Source organism: Salvelinus sp. IW2-2015, linkage group LG30 (assembly GCF_002910315.2).
Source record: "Salvelinus sp. IW2-2015 linkage group LG30, ASM291031v2, whole genome shotgun sequence".
NCBI classification, from domain to species: domain Eukaryota; kingdom Metazoa; phylum Chordata; class Actinopteri; order Salmoniformes; family Salmonidae; genus Salvelinus; species Salvelinus sp. IW2-2015.
The window spans coordinates 24,099,093-24,115,378 of record NC_036869.1 but is presented as its reverse complement, the minus strand read 5'-3'; positions in this window follow the sequence as shown (position 1 = coordinate 24,115,378).

The following is a 16,286-nucleotide window of genomic DNA, read 5'->3' as shown; positions in this document are numbered from 1 at the left end:
ACAATTTAAAACCACAGTCAATCGACTATCTTTCTACATCCACTATAGCTTTTTGAATAGCTTTGATCACATGAGAGACATTCCTTCCCCTCTTCCAAATAGCTCCATCATTAGCATATAGGGAAGCCCCAATACCCCTACCTACATTTGAAGACACATCGTTAATCATAATGTTGAACAAAATAGGACTGATAGCACTGCCTTGAGGAATACCATTGTCAACTTCATAGGCTTCAGATAAAATGGATCCTATTTTAACTTGAGAAGAGCGATTAATTAGGAAGGCCAAAACCCAGTTATATAATCTCCCACAAATACCAAGTCTCTTCTCTCCACAAGGCGTCATAAGCCTTTTCAATGTCAAAAAAGACAGTAGCCATTGCTTCTTTAATGACCAGAGTTTTTTAAACTTCATTGCTCACCTTTACTAATGCATCCAAAGTAGATCTACCTTTACGGAATCCCCTCTGACATTGACTCAATAAACCTCTATGTTCCAGGAAATATGACAATCTATTGACTATCATCTTTTCCATCAGTTTACACAAGTTAGAGGTTAGTGCTATTGGTCTATAACTATCAGCACATGAAGAATCCTTAGCTTTTTCTTGATCAGTTACGGACATTTTTATACCGACAACCAAAACTGGAATTCGAGTGGACTTGCTTCTTCCAGTCATCTTCTTCAACATAGGCCATACATCCCACAGCTCAATACCCCTGCCTATTGTAGAGCAGAACTGTATCCATGCATTTTTCTTGACAGACTTAAGCAATGATCACCAAACTTTTCCCAGTCTGCTTTATGAAAGACCCATCTTCTGAACGGTACCCTATCTGGAGTAGTAACATCAAAGTTCAAAATTGGGAAATTATCACTTCCAACGGTAGAATAATTAATTCCATTCCATTCACACATGCAATAGAGTTAGAATGTCACGCCCTGACCATAGTTTGCTTTGTATATTTCTATGTTTTGTTTGGTCAGGGTGTGATCTGATTGGGCATTCTATGTTGTATGTCTAGTTTGTCTGTTTCTGTGTTTGGCCTGATATGGTTCTCAATCAGAGGCAGGTGTTAGTCGTTGTCTCTGATTGGGAACCATATTTAGGTAGCCWGTTTTGTCATTGTGGGTTGTGGGTGATTGTCTATGTTAGTTGCTTGTGTCAGCACTAGTCTTATTATAGCTTCAGGTTCGTTGTTCGTTTTATTGTTTTGTATAGTTCGTTCAGTGTTCTCTGTCTATTAAATTCATGATGAACACATACCACGCTGCACTTTGGTCCTCACCTCTTTCTACAGACGACGTTCGTGACATAGAAGCCATTGTGAGGTCCAGGCAGGATGTAAACCCTCTAACAACATCAACTCTTGTACCACATCCATCATTAAGACATACTAATGCTCTTGTTTCCATCATATCTTCCACAATTGTACCATTAGCATCTGTATGTGTGCTTTCCAATAAACTACTACGTGCATTAAAGTCGCCACACCATATCTCTCTAGAGCCCATTTCTSCTGATATTCCGTCAAATATCGCTACAGATAGTTGACGACAAGGGTTTTAAAAAGTATTTACCTTAATATTACTACCTGCACTGTAGATTTCCACCATCATACATTCATATTCAGATGGAAAAGTTTTATTACGATATACAAGACCTTCCCTTATGAACGTAGCAGACCCACCACTCTGTCCAGTTGATCGATCAGATCTGATTGAACAATAACCAGGAATAATAAAATCAACATGTGGTCTAGTCCATGTTTCTTGAATACATATCACATAAGGTTTGATCTTTAAATCTATTACATATTTCCTGRACCCCTGACCATTAGCAATAAGGCTTCTGGCATTCCACTGAAGGATAACAAAAACCATAACTGTAATTATCATCATACTGAGATATTCCATCATTAGTATTATTAGGAGTCAACATATCAACAGTCATGGCGACAGTAGCATCTGTTGCTCCTAAAAACTCTGTTGCTGCTTCCAAAATGATCTTCAACTTTCCACAAACGCAGACAGGTCGATAACCTGTCCAATGAAGGYTATAAAGTCAATCTGATTAACTACTAAGGTGTCCTTAGAAATGACACATTTGTGAGAGAAAGATTTCTGAACAGGTCTCATATCCACATCTGGACCAGCATCAGCAACAATTCCTACAGTAGGTCCCCTTATTCCAGGACTGACCCTATTATCTCCATCATTCTGCCGAATAGTTCCACCAATCTGCCTTGCAGCCTTTGCATAAGAGACATTATGACGGATTTTATATCTTTGAAACATCCATATACCATAACTTCAGTTAACTTATTAACAACTAGKTGTCTATTTTTTGAGTGTACATACAGAACTGTAACGTCTGCATACATCTCCAAGTTAACTTGTGGGCAAGCAAGTGGGAGATCATTTATATAGATGGTAAACAGAAGGGGGCCTAATATTGACCCTTGTGGGACCCCAATGTTATAGTAAAGAGAGTCCGATTGAGTGTCCCCCAAACAAACCCTTTGACTTCTGTTTGTCAGATAGGAATACATCCAACTAATAACTTCAGTGGACACATTAAGGAAGGATAGTTTGGATAGGAGGACCTCATGATTCACAGTATCAAAGGCCTTTTTAAGATCCAAAATGACTGCACCGACTTCACTACCTATGTCCAGTTTAGATTTAATGCACTCCAGAAAATAGCAATTGGCTGTTTCGGTAGAATAGTTAGTTCTGAATCCAAATAGCATTTGATGTATGGAGTTGCCCTGAATGAGGTGATCAGTCAGATAATCAGCCACCCGTCTTTCAACTACTTTTTATAGCATGGAAGAATGCTTATAGGTTGGTAATTTTTCACCAGTGTTGGGTCACCAGATTTTAAAACAGGTATCTCTGCAGCAGACTACCAAGCATTGGGGACGAACCCGTATTTGATGGACAGATTAACTAGATGTAMAATAGGGGCAATCAGATAATTTTTGTGTCTCTTCRGGAATACAGTGTCTAGACCAAATAAATATTTTGTTCTAAAGCTCCCRAAGAAGCTAATAATACTGTCCACTGCTGACGCTGAGATTTCAGGAATTCTGAATRTTGATTTATTATTATCTATGGGAGTGAGAACTGTGGTCTTGGTTGAAAATATTTTAGCCAGTTCCCTGACAGAGTCAACAAAAAAATGGTTAAAGGTGGTGGATTTGAAATCGGAGGCTTGATATAGAATCCCATTAACCTTTAATTTGKGATGTTTTTTAGCACTTTTCAGCTAATCTCCCTGTTAGTTTATTGAGATTTTCCCAAATCACTTATTTTTGCTTCATTGATCACACTAAGAAAGAACTCTGTTTTTGCTTTTTTATATATTCCTTACCACCTTTTTTCTCAGTGCTGTAAATATACCTCTGTCATCCTTCTGACCAGACTTCAGTGCTTTTTTCAAGGAAAGATCTCGTTCTCTCATCTGCCTCCAGCTGTCCTCGTTGAGCCATGCTAGAGAGGTTTTCCGTCTTGGCTTACGTAGAAATTTCCTARTAAAAGAGGTATCCACTTTGTCAGTAGTTACATTGCTTAACAGACCAGAGCAGTCAATTTGGCTGCATCGTAGTTAAAAATCATTAAATCATTGTCTCTGTGAATGGTTTGTCCTCTGACAAATCAACTTTAAATTTCGGTGTTCCTCAAGGTTCCGTTTTAGGACCACTATTGTTTTCACTATATATTTTACCTCTTGGGGATGTCATTCGAAAACATAATGTTAACTTTCACTGCTATGCGGATGACACACAGCTGTAACATTTCGATGAAACATGGTGAAGCCCCAAAATGTCCCTCCCTAGAAGCCGGTGTTTCAGACATAAGGAAGTGGATGGCTGCAAACTTCTATTTAAACTCGGAGAAAACAGAGATGCTTGTTCTAGGTCCCAAGAAACAAAGAGATCTTCTGTTGAATCTGACAATTATCTATGGTGTTGTACAGTCGCTCAAATAAAACTGTGAAGGACCTCAGGCGTTACTCTGGACCATGATCTCTCTTTTGACGAACATATCAAGACTGTTTCCATCTACCTAACTTGCAAAAATCAAAAATGTTCTGTCCTAAATGAGCAGAAAAATGGATCCATGCTTTTGTCACTTCTAGGTTAGACTACTGCAACGCTCTACTCTCACGACTATCTGGATAAAGCACTAAATAAACTTCATTAGTGCTAAATACGGCTGCTAGAATCCTGACTAGAACCTCAAAATTTGATCATATTACTCCAGTGCTAGCCTCCCTACACTGGCTTCCTGTTAAGGCAGGGCTGATTTCAAGATTTTACTGCTAACCTACAAAGCATTACATGGGCTTGCAGACGCAGGCCTCCTAATTGTTCCTAGAATTTCTAAGCAAACAGCTGGAGGCAGGGCTTTCTCCTATAGAGCTCCATTTTTATTGGAATGGTCTGCCTACCCATATGAAAGACGCAGACTCGGCTCTCAACCTTAAAGTTTTTTTGAAGACTCATCTCTTCAGTAGGTCCATTGATTGAGTGTAGTCTGGCCCAGGAGTGTGAAGTGAACGGAAAGGCACTGGAGCAACGAACCGCCCTTGCTGTCTCTGCCTAGCCGGTTCCCCTCTCTCCACTGGGATTCTCTGCTCTAACCCTATTACAGGGGCTGAGTCACTGGCTTACTGGTGCTCTTCCATGCCGTCCCTGGGAGGGGTGCGTGGTCTTCCTGTCTGGGTTGGCGCCCCCCCTTGGGTTGTGCCGTGGCGGAGATCTTTGTGGGCTATACTCGGCCTTGTCTCAGGATGGTGGTTATCCCTCTAGTGGTGTGGGGGCTGTGCTTTGGCAAAGTGGGTGGGGTTATATCCTGCATGTTTGGCCCTGTCCGGGGGTATCATCGGATGGGGCCACAGTGTCTACTGACCCCTCCTGTCTCAGCCTCCAGTATTTATGCTGCAGTAGTTTGTGTCGGGGGGCTAGGGTCAGTCTGTTATATCTGGAGTATTTCTCCTGTCTTATCCTTGACCTGTTCACTGTGATTACTATTATTTTACCATGCTGGTCATTTATGAACATTTGAACATCTTGGCCATGTTCTGTTATAATCTCCACCCGGCACAGCCAGAAGAGGACTGGCCACCCCTCATAGCCTGGTTCCTCTCTAGGTTTCTTCCTAGGTTTTGGCCTTTCTAGGGAGTTTTTCCTAGCCACTGTGCTTCTACACCTGCATTGCTTGCTGTTTGGGGTTTAAGGCTGGGTTTCTGTACAGCACTTTGATATATCAGCTGATGTAAGAAGGGCTATATAAATACATTTGATTTGATTTGATTAATCTGGTTCTTAAATCTCTTTTTAGTGAGTTTTTTAAACACCAATGTAACATTGTGGTCAGATATGCCAGTTCGTAAGTTAGTTATTTTATCAGGTTTGTTAGTAAACGCCAGATCAATTTCAGTCTGGGATGACTCCTTTACTCTGTTTGGACCTTGTATTATTTGAGTCAGGTTGAAATAGTCTGTGTTCTCTTTGATATTTTCCCCAGTTTATATTGAAATCGCCCCTGAAGATGATCTCCTTCTTATGATCACATTCTAAAAGCATGGCGTTTAAATGGTCATAAAACAAGATATCAGATGTTAGTGGTCGATATAATCCCATAATAGTGAGAGACATATGAGGGGAGTGGAAGACATTCAGCCCCATACATTCAAGGTCATTGGCATGTTTCCATATGATACGATTGCATTTAAAGTTATCTTTCATGTTCATAAGCAATCCACCTCCTCTGCCCTCTCCCCTGTCCAATCTGAATATGGAATATCCAGGGACATTAAAGGCAGAAATAGGAGAAGATTTCTTCAGCCATGTCTCAGAGAAACAGAAAAAAATCTAGATTAGAGTCATTCAATAAATGTTCGACCTGTTCACTCTTAGAAATAATTCTACGAATATTCAGATGACCTMCCAATATTCCTCTAGGCTTGGAACCATGGTCCCAGAGCATTTTAGACTGATTAATGGTTTGAAAAAGTTTCATGGTACAATGTTTTCTAATACCTAGGTTAAGGGAACTAGTTTCTGTCTTGAAGGCGGGTTTTGTTTGGGACATGCATCAAGAGTTATCWGCAKATTSMTCATTCTCKTGAAAAGCCATGTTAGCRACAGAGGTTATGCTCACATACACAGATGTCCTTCTCTGAACCAGATAATATAGGCTACTCAAATATAGATTATTTCAATCATTCATGTTCCACCATTCATCAACGATTTCGGTCTGGATGGCTAATTAGGGGGACTTTTCTCCACTTCTCCCAGGATTCCATCCTCCATATCAGCCTTTTTTTTCTGCAGGTGACCTAACTCCAGACTCTGATGAGGAGCTTGGTACCCTGGGCCGCTTGGGTGTTTGTTGATTCCGGGAATGTTTGAAAGAAGGCCAGCATTGATGTTTGGCTGCCTTCTTTTGTATTCCGCAGAGAGTTGCACTGCCTATTAACCTCAGAGTTTTCTATTGGGTTATGATTGTCGCTGCTCTCAGTAGCCACTTACCCAGCTTCATTTTTAGCATTTTTGCTCTTATTCCTGTTCTTTTTCTTGGAATAAGAGGTCACTGTGGTGGACTCTGGCTCACCAGGTACCAACTCCAATGTTTCATTCACTCCGTCTTTGTCCTTGGGAGCCGAGGAATTATCCTCTTCCACTTCAGTCTCATGTTCTGTCATTTCAGMTGAGATATGTGATACATCTGCCCTACTCATGGGGACATGATTGTTGTCCTGCACAGAGTGTGAAAAATATTATTATGGATAAGTTTCTTATGGATAATATTTTTTGGGTCAAACGTCAGTCAAGCATCGACCATCATGTCACCAGAATAAGACCCTCAATATTTATTGGAAAGGAGCATCAAGCTCATCACCATACACTTCATCACCCTGTGAAGTTTATCATAACTTATTTAATCTGTAGCCTAATAAACTGCATGGTTTACCGAGTCGCAGTGGGAGTACCACACACCATATCATCTCGAACCAATCTACTTCGATATGATGGTTATTATATAAAGGCATTTCCACCTCCATTTCTCACATAAATAATTTTATTGACATAAAAAGATCCCACCATGTTGAATGTACAAATTATCTGTCTGCGTTTATAAAACTGCACCTGAACTTCCTGTTTCCATCACAGCTGCCATACATTTTTTTTAATACTGTATGACTTTACTCGCACAAAAACTGTGGGTGGAAATGTGGTTAGTGCCAGCTTTATCTGAATAAATATAATATTGTGTGATTTTGTGCAATTCAACCAATATCCTGGATGGCATCGTGTTCTGATGGCCCTCAAAGACCCTTGTGTATCTCCTGGATTGTGTACAACGTTCACCATTAGCCTCTGAGGAGATGATGAGAACCCTTTCCCTYACTAGCTAGCTTCTCTATATGATCTTACAATAGATTGATACSGCTCCCGAGTATACTACTCGCCARTGTCCAGTCTCTTGACAACAARSTAGATCAAATTCGAGCAAGGGTTGCCTTCCAGAGAGACATCAGAGATGGTAACATTCTCTGTTTCACAGAAACATGGCTCTCTCGGGAYATGTTGTCGGAATCGGTTCAGCCACCGGGCTTCTCCATGCATCGCACCAACAGAGATAAACATATTCTCTGGGAAGAGGAAGGACGGGGGTGTATGCTTCATGATTAACGACTCATGGTGTAATCATAACAACATACAGGAACTCAAGTGCTTATGCTCACTCGAGCTAGAATTCCTTACAATCAAATGCCGGCCATATTACCTCCCAAGAGAATTCTTGTCAGTTATCACCACAGCTGTGTACATTCACCCTCAAGCAGACACCAAGACGGCCCTCAAGGAACTTCACGGGACTCTGTAAACTGGAAACCATATATCCACATAACCATATATTCTGAGGCTGCATTTATTGTAGCTGGGGATTTTAACAAAGCAAATTTGAGAACAAGGCTACCTAAATTCTATCAGCATATTGATTGCACTACGCGTGGGGGTAATACACTCGATCMCTGTTACTCTTCCGCGATGCATACAAAGCCCTCCCCCGCCATCCCTTCGGCAAATCCGACCACGAYGCCATCTTGCTACTCCTGTCTTATAGGCAGAAACTCAAACAGGATGTAGCAGTGACTAGAACCATTCAACGCTGGTCTGACCAATCAGAATCCACGCTTCAAGACTGTTTTGATCCCTCGGACTGGGATGTGTTCCGGTCAGCCTCAGATAACAACATTGATCTATACGCTGACTCGGTGAGTCAAAAGTGCATTGGAGATGTAAAGAAGTGCATTGGAGATGTTGTACCCACTGTGACTATTAAAACCTACCCTAACCAGAAACCGTGGATGGCGACATTTGGGCAAAACTAAAAGCGCGAACCACCGCATTTAACCATGGAAAGAGGTTTGGGAATATGGCTGAATATAAACAGTGTAGTTATTCTCTCCGCAAGTCAATCAATCAAGCAAAATTCCGGTACAGGGACAAAGTGGAGTCGCAATTCAACGGCTCAGACATGAGACGTATGTGGCAGGGTCTACAGGAAATCACAATCTACAAAAAGAAAACCAGCCACGTCACGGACACCGACGTCAGGCTTCCAGTCCAGACAAACTAAACACCCTCTTTGTCCGCTTTGAGGATAATACAGTGCTACCGTTGCGACCCGCTAACAAGGACTGCAACAAGGACTGCTAACAAGGACCGCTAACAAGGACCGCTAACAAGGACCCCTCCTTCTCAGTGGCCGATGTGAGTAAAACATTTAAACGTGTTAATACTCGCAAGGCTGCTGGCCAAGACGGCATCCCTACCGCCCCGTAGCACTCACTTCTGTCATCATGAAGTGCTTTGAGAGACTAGTCAAGGATCATATCACCCGTACCTTACCGGCCACCCTAGACCCACTTCAGTTTGCATACCGCCCCAACAGGTCCACAGACAATGCAATTGCCATCACACTGCACGCTGCCCTATCCCATCTGGATAGAGTGCGTGCTAAGGGTGCGTGCTAAGCCCCCTCCTGTACTCTCTGTTTACCCACGACGGCGTGGCCATGCACGCCTCCAACTCAATCATCACTGCACTGCCCTCAACTGCAAGGCTCTCCAGAGGGTGGTGCGGTCTGCACAACACATCACCGGGGGCAAACTACCTGCCCTCCATGACACCTACAGCACCCGATGTCACAGGATGGCCAAAAAGATCATCAAGGACAACAACCACCTGAGCCACTGCCTGTTCACACCGCTACCATCCAGAAGGTGAGGTCAGTACAGGTGCATCAAAGCTGAGRCAGAGAGACTGAAAAACAGCTTCTATCTCAAGACCATCAGACTGCAATCACTAACTACTACATTGAGACCCAATCACTGGCCACTTTAATACATGGATCACTAGTCACTTTAAACAATGCCACTTTAAATAATGCCACTTTAATAATGTTTACACATCTTACATTACTGATATTATATGTCTACTGTGTTTTTAAAAATCTATTGCACCTTGCCTATGCCGCTTGGCCATYGCTCATTCTTTCAATTCAATCACCACGTTGCCATGGACACCCGAAGTGCCCCCTCTGACTCAGTTGAAACACAGGTTCCCACGTTCCCATGGAGACGATTGCCACAGAATTAAATACAAGTTAACAGTACTATATCTCTGTCTTTTGCCTTATACACTATAACACTTTGCTCAGGAAACTATACACAGAGTGTACAAAACCTGACATAGACTGACCAAGTAAATCAAGGTGAAAGATATGATCCCTTATTGATGTCACAAGTATTTTTAAGCCTTGAGAGAATTGAGACATGGATTGTGTATGTGTGCCATTCAGAGGGTGAATGGGCAAGACAACATGTTTAAGTGCATTTGAACGGTGTATGGTAGTAGGTGCCAGGCGCACCGGTTTGTTTCAAGAACTCCAACGCTGCTGGGTTTTTCACATCCAACAGTTTCCTGTGTGTATCAAGAATGGTCCACCACCCAAAGGACATGCAGCCAACTTGACACAACTGTGGGAAGCATTGGAGTCAACATGGGCCAGCATCCCTATGGAATGCTTTCAACACCTTAGACTCCATGCCCCGATGAATTGAGGCTGTTCTGAGAAAAAGGGGGTGMAACTCAATATTAGGAAGGTGTTCCTAATGTTTTGTACACTCAGTGTAAGTAGCCTTCAGATAGGGGTTCCTATAGTGAGAAAATGTTAGTTTATCACTCAATAYATAAGAAATGATTTTCATAATACTTCTATTGAAATCTCAGGCCCTAAAGGAGCCATGTTGTACAGACCCATTATGGAACAGTGAATAGGATCATTTATGTTTTGAGTGGTAGATAAATTGGTCGACKTGTCCATTTACGTTTCAGTTATGCCGTTTCATTCACTTTTTATTGGATTTATCCCCTTGAATCTGTTTTTACGATCTGTGTCAATGCGTTTTGCTCTGGATAAAAGAATACAAGCAGTTTGCAGCACTTTATCCAGCACGAAGTTACACAACAAGTATTTCTACCTCTGTGTCTTCCACTCAAACATAAGAGGTAAGACCGTGATTCTTCCCCCTTACTGTGTAAATCGCTTTGAGAACCTCCGTTTGTAGAAACGTTCTATATAAATCCAATACATTAGTTTTATTCATTATTATTATTATTTATGGTCCAAGACACTTTTACAACTACAGACATGTTGTGCAAGACCCTTACTATTCTTCTTTGTCCATGAGAGAAAGAATAGAAAGGTAGCATTATACGTCTCTATATTTTAGGCTACATTGTTCCGTTGGTTAAAATAGATAGAGACAAAAAAGATTACGAAAGCACTAAAGGAGTTTACCAACTCTGTGGCCTTGTGGTTAGAGTGTCCGCCCTGAGATTGGAAGGTTGGGAATTCGATTCCTCAGCCAGATCATACCAAAGACTGTAGAAATGGGACCTGATGTGTCTCTGCTTGGGACTCAGCGTTAAGGTGATACATTGGGAGTAAAGCATAACATATGCTTCCCAGTCAAAACAGTTTGCGCATATACTATGATTACATTTTTTGACGTTTTTGTTTGTATTGGTGCAGGGGTTGAAACCAAAATGATTTCCAATAATTTCGTTTTCAACAGAATCCTTATTTTTTTCATTCTGTTCCACTTTTCCGACCAGCAAAATAACGTTCTGAACCGGTTTGAAGCCCAAACAAGTACAGGTTTATATCATTCCTTTCTGTTTCTTTTTAAACCTCTGAAATGTTATTTTTTTTACATGACATTTCTTCACCAATCAGTGCGGATTGAGCCGCTTGCTATGGAGCGGGTAAGCAGTTTAATCTGTATAGGAAAGTCGTTAAGAGCTAATTGTATTTTGCATGGTTTAATCATAATGAAAGACAAACACACAGACTGTGCTCCTAGTCACTATTGACAGACCAGTGTAGGGCGCGAGATGCAACTGAAATTGAGGAGAGAGTGAGAGAGGGTCAAGGAAGCTTGCCTTGAAGCGCTGGGCATCTTGTTATGACATGCATTGCCTGAATTAGGCCCACAGAATTATACCTACGGAGGAGCGGCTTTGAATGTCTTTGAACTTCCGAGTTGGTTTAATGATGGACCAGAGCAAACTAGATGGCTAACAAACTTGTGTGTGCAGAGCAGCACTAGAATAAAAACCACGTCTTAGCATTTTGTTGTTAATAAATCCAATGTGAAACGTGATAATTATAGTATACTTTACTAGTATTGAAAAAGTCAATCCATTCTTCTCTAATTAAACTTCTCTCCTTAATTTCTGAATTACGCTTGTAACGTTGTCAGTAGCCTACAGTAACTTATGTTTCAGAGGGGGAGAGGCAGGGAGCCAACATACAGCACACCCACTGGCAAAGATTTCCAGCTGGCAGGCAGACGATAGAGTAAGTTTCTAAGTGACAGAGTGAGGGCTTTGCATAGGCGCTTTGCTGTAATTTTTGTGGGACTGGGAAAAAATGCCCAGAATGTAAAATAATGTTAATAACTGGTTCCCATGCTTTTAAAATAACGGTTCTGTTTCGGAACAGTATAGCTCACTTTTGTTTCCGGTTCGGATTGTGTTCCTCGAGAATTTTGTTATTTTCCCAGTTTTCGGTTCTGTTCCCTGAACCGGTTCTAACCCCTGGTTTGGTGTTGGGCAGTGTTCAGGTCTTTTTTGGGCTGTTCTAGAACACATTTATTTTTCTTTAGGCTTGTCGAAGTTCAGTAACCAAAGTCAGCACCTCTTCGTTGGTGACTGGTCAAGAGTAGGGATCCCTCAATTAAATGTTTGTTGTCATTCAACGACAGAGGACTAGTTTCAAAGCACATTTTTTTCACTTGAGAAATACTGCACCAAACATCTTAATTAGAAGTAAAATTGCGTGAAAAGTTGCATATCGTGGGGACTATTCGAAGCTAGTGCAGTGCGCCAAAGGATGTTTTTGTGCTGGTCAAGGGCAGTCAAGTCTGGAGTGAACCAAGGGCTATATCTGTTCTTAGTTCAATTTTTTTTGAATGGGGCATGCTTATTTAAGATGGTGAGGAAGGCACTTTTGAAGAAAAACCAGGCAGTTGACAGTGCATGTCAGAAAAAAACAAGCCGTGAGGTCAAAGGAATTGTCCGTAGAGCGCAGAGACAGAATTTGTCAAGGCACATATCTGGGGAAGGGTACTAAAACATTTTTACAGCATTGAAGGTCCGCAAGAACACAGTGGCCTCCATCATTCTTAAATGGAAGGTTCACCTTCCAACAGGACAACTACCCTAAGCACACAGCCAAGACAACACAGAAGTGGTTTCGGGACAAGTCATCTGAATGTACTTGAGTGGCCCAGCCAGAGCCCGGACTTGAACCCGATCGAACATCTCCTGAGAGACCTGAAAATAGCTGTGTGGCAACGCTCCCCATCCAACCTGTCAGAGCTTGAAAGGATCTGCAGAGAAGAATGGGAGAAATTCCCCAAATACAGGTGTGCCAAGCCTGTAGCGTCATACCCAAAAAGGCTTGAAGCTGTAATCACTGCCAAAGGTGCTTCAACAAAGTACTGAGAAAAGGGTCTGAACACTTATGTAAATGTGATATTTCAGTTGAATTATTTTGACAATATTTGAACAAATAAAATTATGTTTTTTTGTTTGTCGTTATGGGGTATTGTGTGTAGATTGATGAGGAAAATAAACAATTTAATCCATTTTAGAACAAGGCTGTAATGTAACAAAATGTGGAAAAAGGGTTTGAATACTTTCCGAATGCACTGTACATCAAGCTGCATCATGCTACAGAAACAGGATATAGGCTCCTGCTCCTATGAGCCCTTCCGGCTGGCTCTAACAATTTGTGCTTACTCTTTTTATTTAACATTTCTATCGTGAGGTGTTTTCCTCTTTACYGTGTGATTTGTCACGGAGGTATGCCAACTATAACGATATATATGGGCGGGTTTTTCTTCATGAGTGCGCCCTATGTGGGCTGAGAGCACAGAGGGCTYGGTAAGTGTGGATGGGATGGAGGAGGAGAGAAGAGGAGGAGGAGCAGAGAGGAGAGTAAAGAGATGATGCTGGCCAGACAGTGGGGCACGCCAGGAGCACAGTTGCTACAAAAGGGTCACCTTTTTCTCAGTGTATGTAGAATCAAAGGCTTTAGCTGGAATCTCCCAAGCTACAGAGGAATGAGAGAGAGAGAGAGAGAGACAGAGAGAGAGTATGTGTGAGTGGGCACACACGCCACCGTGCTGCTGTAGTCCGTGAGGAGGAGTTTGAGGGGGAGTCAGGGTGGCAGTCATCCAGGCTTCCAGAGAGGGAGCGTGGGAGGAGAAGAGGTCCTCCTCCAGTCTTGTTCTGGAATTTCCCACTGTGTGACATCATCCACTCAGGTTCCAAGGAGAAGCCCCGTCATCATCAGGAAATAGCCTGCAGCAGAGCACACCGCTGAGAAGGAGCCATTAACTTCCCACAGGGCGACCATAATGAAGGATTGAGCCAAAAGTCAGCCTGAATGGTCTCATCAGCTGTAGCCTCTGAAAGMAATTGCAGGCCATGTAAGGGAAACTCATTTCCACTTGTGGGCAATGCTGTTCGGTAATGTGCTGTACGGCTATCACTTTTTCACAATCCCCTTCAAAAGGGGTAAGGACACCACACCAGGGATCMTTTCAAGGGCTGTAGCTTCTGTTTGCTTACAGCCAAGATCCACATAGTAGCAATGCTTCGCCTACGGAAAGGGGATACCTAGTGAGTTGTACAACTGATTGCATTCAACTGAAATGTGTCTTATGCATTAAATCCAACCCCTCTGGATCAGAAAGGTGCAGGGGGTTGCCATGATTGACATCCACGTCTTTGGTGCCCAGGGAACAGTGGGTTAACTTTGTTGTTCAGGAGCAGAACACCAGATTTTTACCTTGTCAGCTCGGGGATTCAATCCAGCAACCTTTCGGTTACTGGCCCAACGCTCTAACCACTAGGCTACCTGCGCCTAGCTACTCCAGCTTCGTCTATAGCAGCTCATCATGTGAGTGCGAGCAAACTGACAGCATGCTAGGAAGTGCTAGGTATCATAAGCTAGTCCAGTGGTGGCCGGAAGCTATAGTGAGCATTTTATCAGTCAATCGCACCGTAATATCGCTGCGTATTTGCATAAAGTTCTGCTTTGCCCAACGTTAGCACCGCCCTGTTCACATCACCCAACGGTCCCCCATATGCAGCGTTTACCGTGAATGCAGTCTCAATTTAAATTGAGGATCTGCCACATTGTTGACAACATTTCTTTAATTCTCCTCCAAATCACATCAAATCCAATTTTATTTAGCACATACACATGGTTAGCAGATGTTAATGCGAGTGTAGCGAAATGCTTGTGCTTCTAGTTCCGCGCATGCAGTAATATCTCACAAGTAATCTAACAATTTCACAACAACTACCTTATACACACAAGTGTAAAGGAATGAACAAGAATATGTACATAAAAATATATGGATAAGCAATGGCCGAACAGCATAGGCATAGGCAATGTAGTAGATGGTATAGAGTACAGTATATACATATGAGATGAGTAATGTAGGGTATGTAAACATTATATAAAGTGGCATTGTTTAAAGTGGCTAGTGATACATTTATTACATCCTATTTTTAATTATTAAAGTGACTAGAGATTTGAGTCAGTATGTTGGCAGCAGCCACTCAACGTTAGTGACGGCTGTTTAACAGTCTGATGGCCTTGAGATAGAAGCTGTTTTTCAGTCTCTCGGTCCCAGCTTTGATGCACCTGTACTGACCTCGCCTTCTGGATGATAGCGGGGTGAACAGGCAGTTGCTCGGGTGGTGTCATCCTTGATGATCTTTTTGGCCTTCCTGTGACATCGGGTGGTGTAGCTGTCCTGGAAGGCAGGTAGTTTGCCCCCGGTGATGCGTTGTGCAGACCTCACTCCCCTCTGGAGAGCCTTACGGTTGAGGGCGGAGCAGTTGGGTGGAGGTGATATGGTCCTTGACTAGTCTCTCAAAGCACTTCAAGATGACGGAAGTGAGTGCTACGGGGCGATAGTCATTTAGCTCAGTTACCTTAGCTTTCTTGGGAACAGGAACAATGGTGGCCCTCTTGAAGCATGTGGGAACAGCAGACTGGGATAAGGATTGATTGAATATGTCCGTAAACACACCAGCCAGCTGGGATGCTGTCTGGGCTGGCAGCCTTGCGAGGGATAACACGTTTAAATGTTTTACTCACGTTGGCTGCAGTGAAGGAGAGCCCGCAGGTTTTGGTAGCGGGCCATGTCGGTGGCACTGTATTGTCCTCAAAGCGAGCAAAGAAGTTGTTTAGTTTGTCTGGGAGCAAGACATCGTGGCCCGCGATGGGCTGGTTTTCTTTTTGTAGTTCGTRATTGACTGTAGACCCTGCCACATACCTCTCGTGTCTGAGCCGTTGAATTGTGACTCTACTTTGTCTCTATACTGACGCTTAGCTTGTTTGATTGCCTTGCTGAGGGAATAGCTACGGTCATGTTTCCGGTCGCCTTGCCCTGATTAAAAGCAGTGGTTCGCGCTTTCAGTTTTGCGCGAATGCTGCTATCCATCCACGGTTTCTGGTTGGGGAAGGTTTTAATAGTCACTGTGGGTACAACATCACCGATGCACTTGCTAATAAACTCGCTCACCGAATCAGCGTATTCATCAATGATCGAAGCAAGTTGAACAGACCTGAGCACGGGCGTTTCCTGTTTTAGTTTCTGTCTATAGGCTGGGAGCAA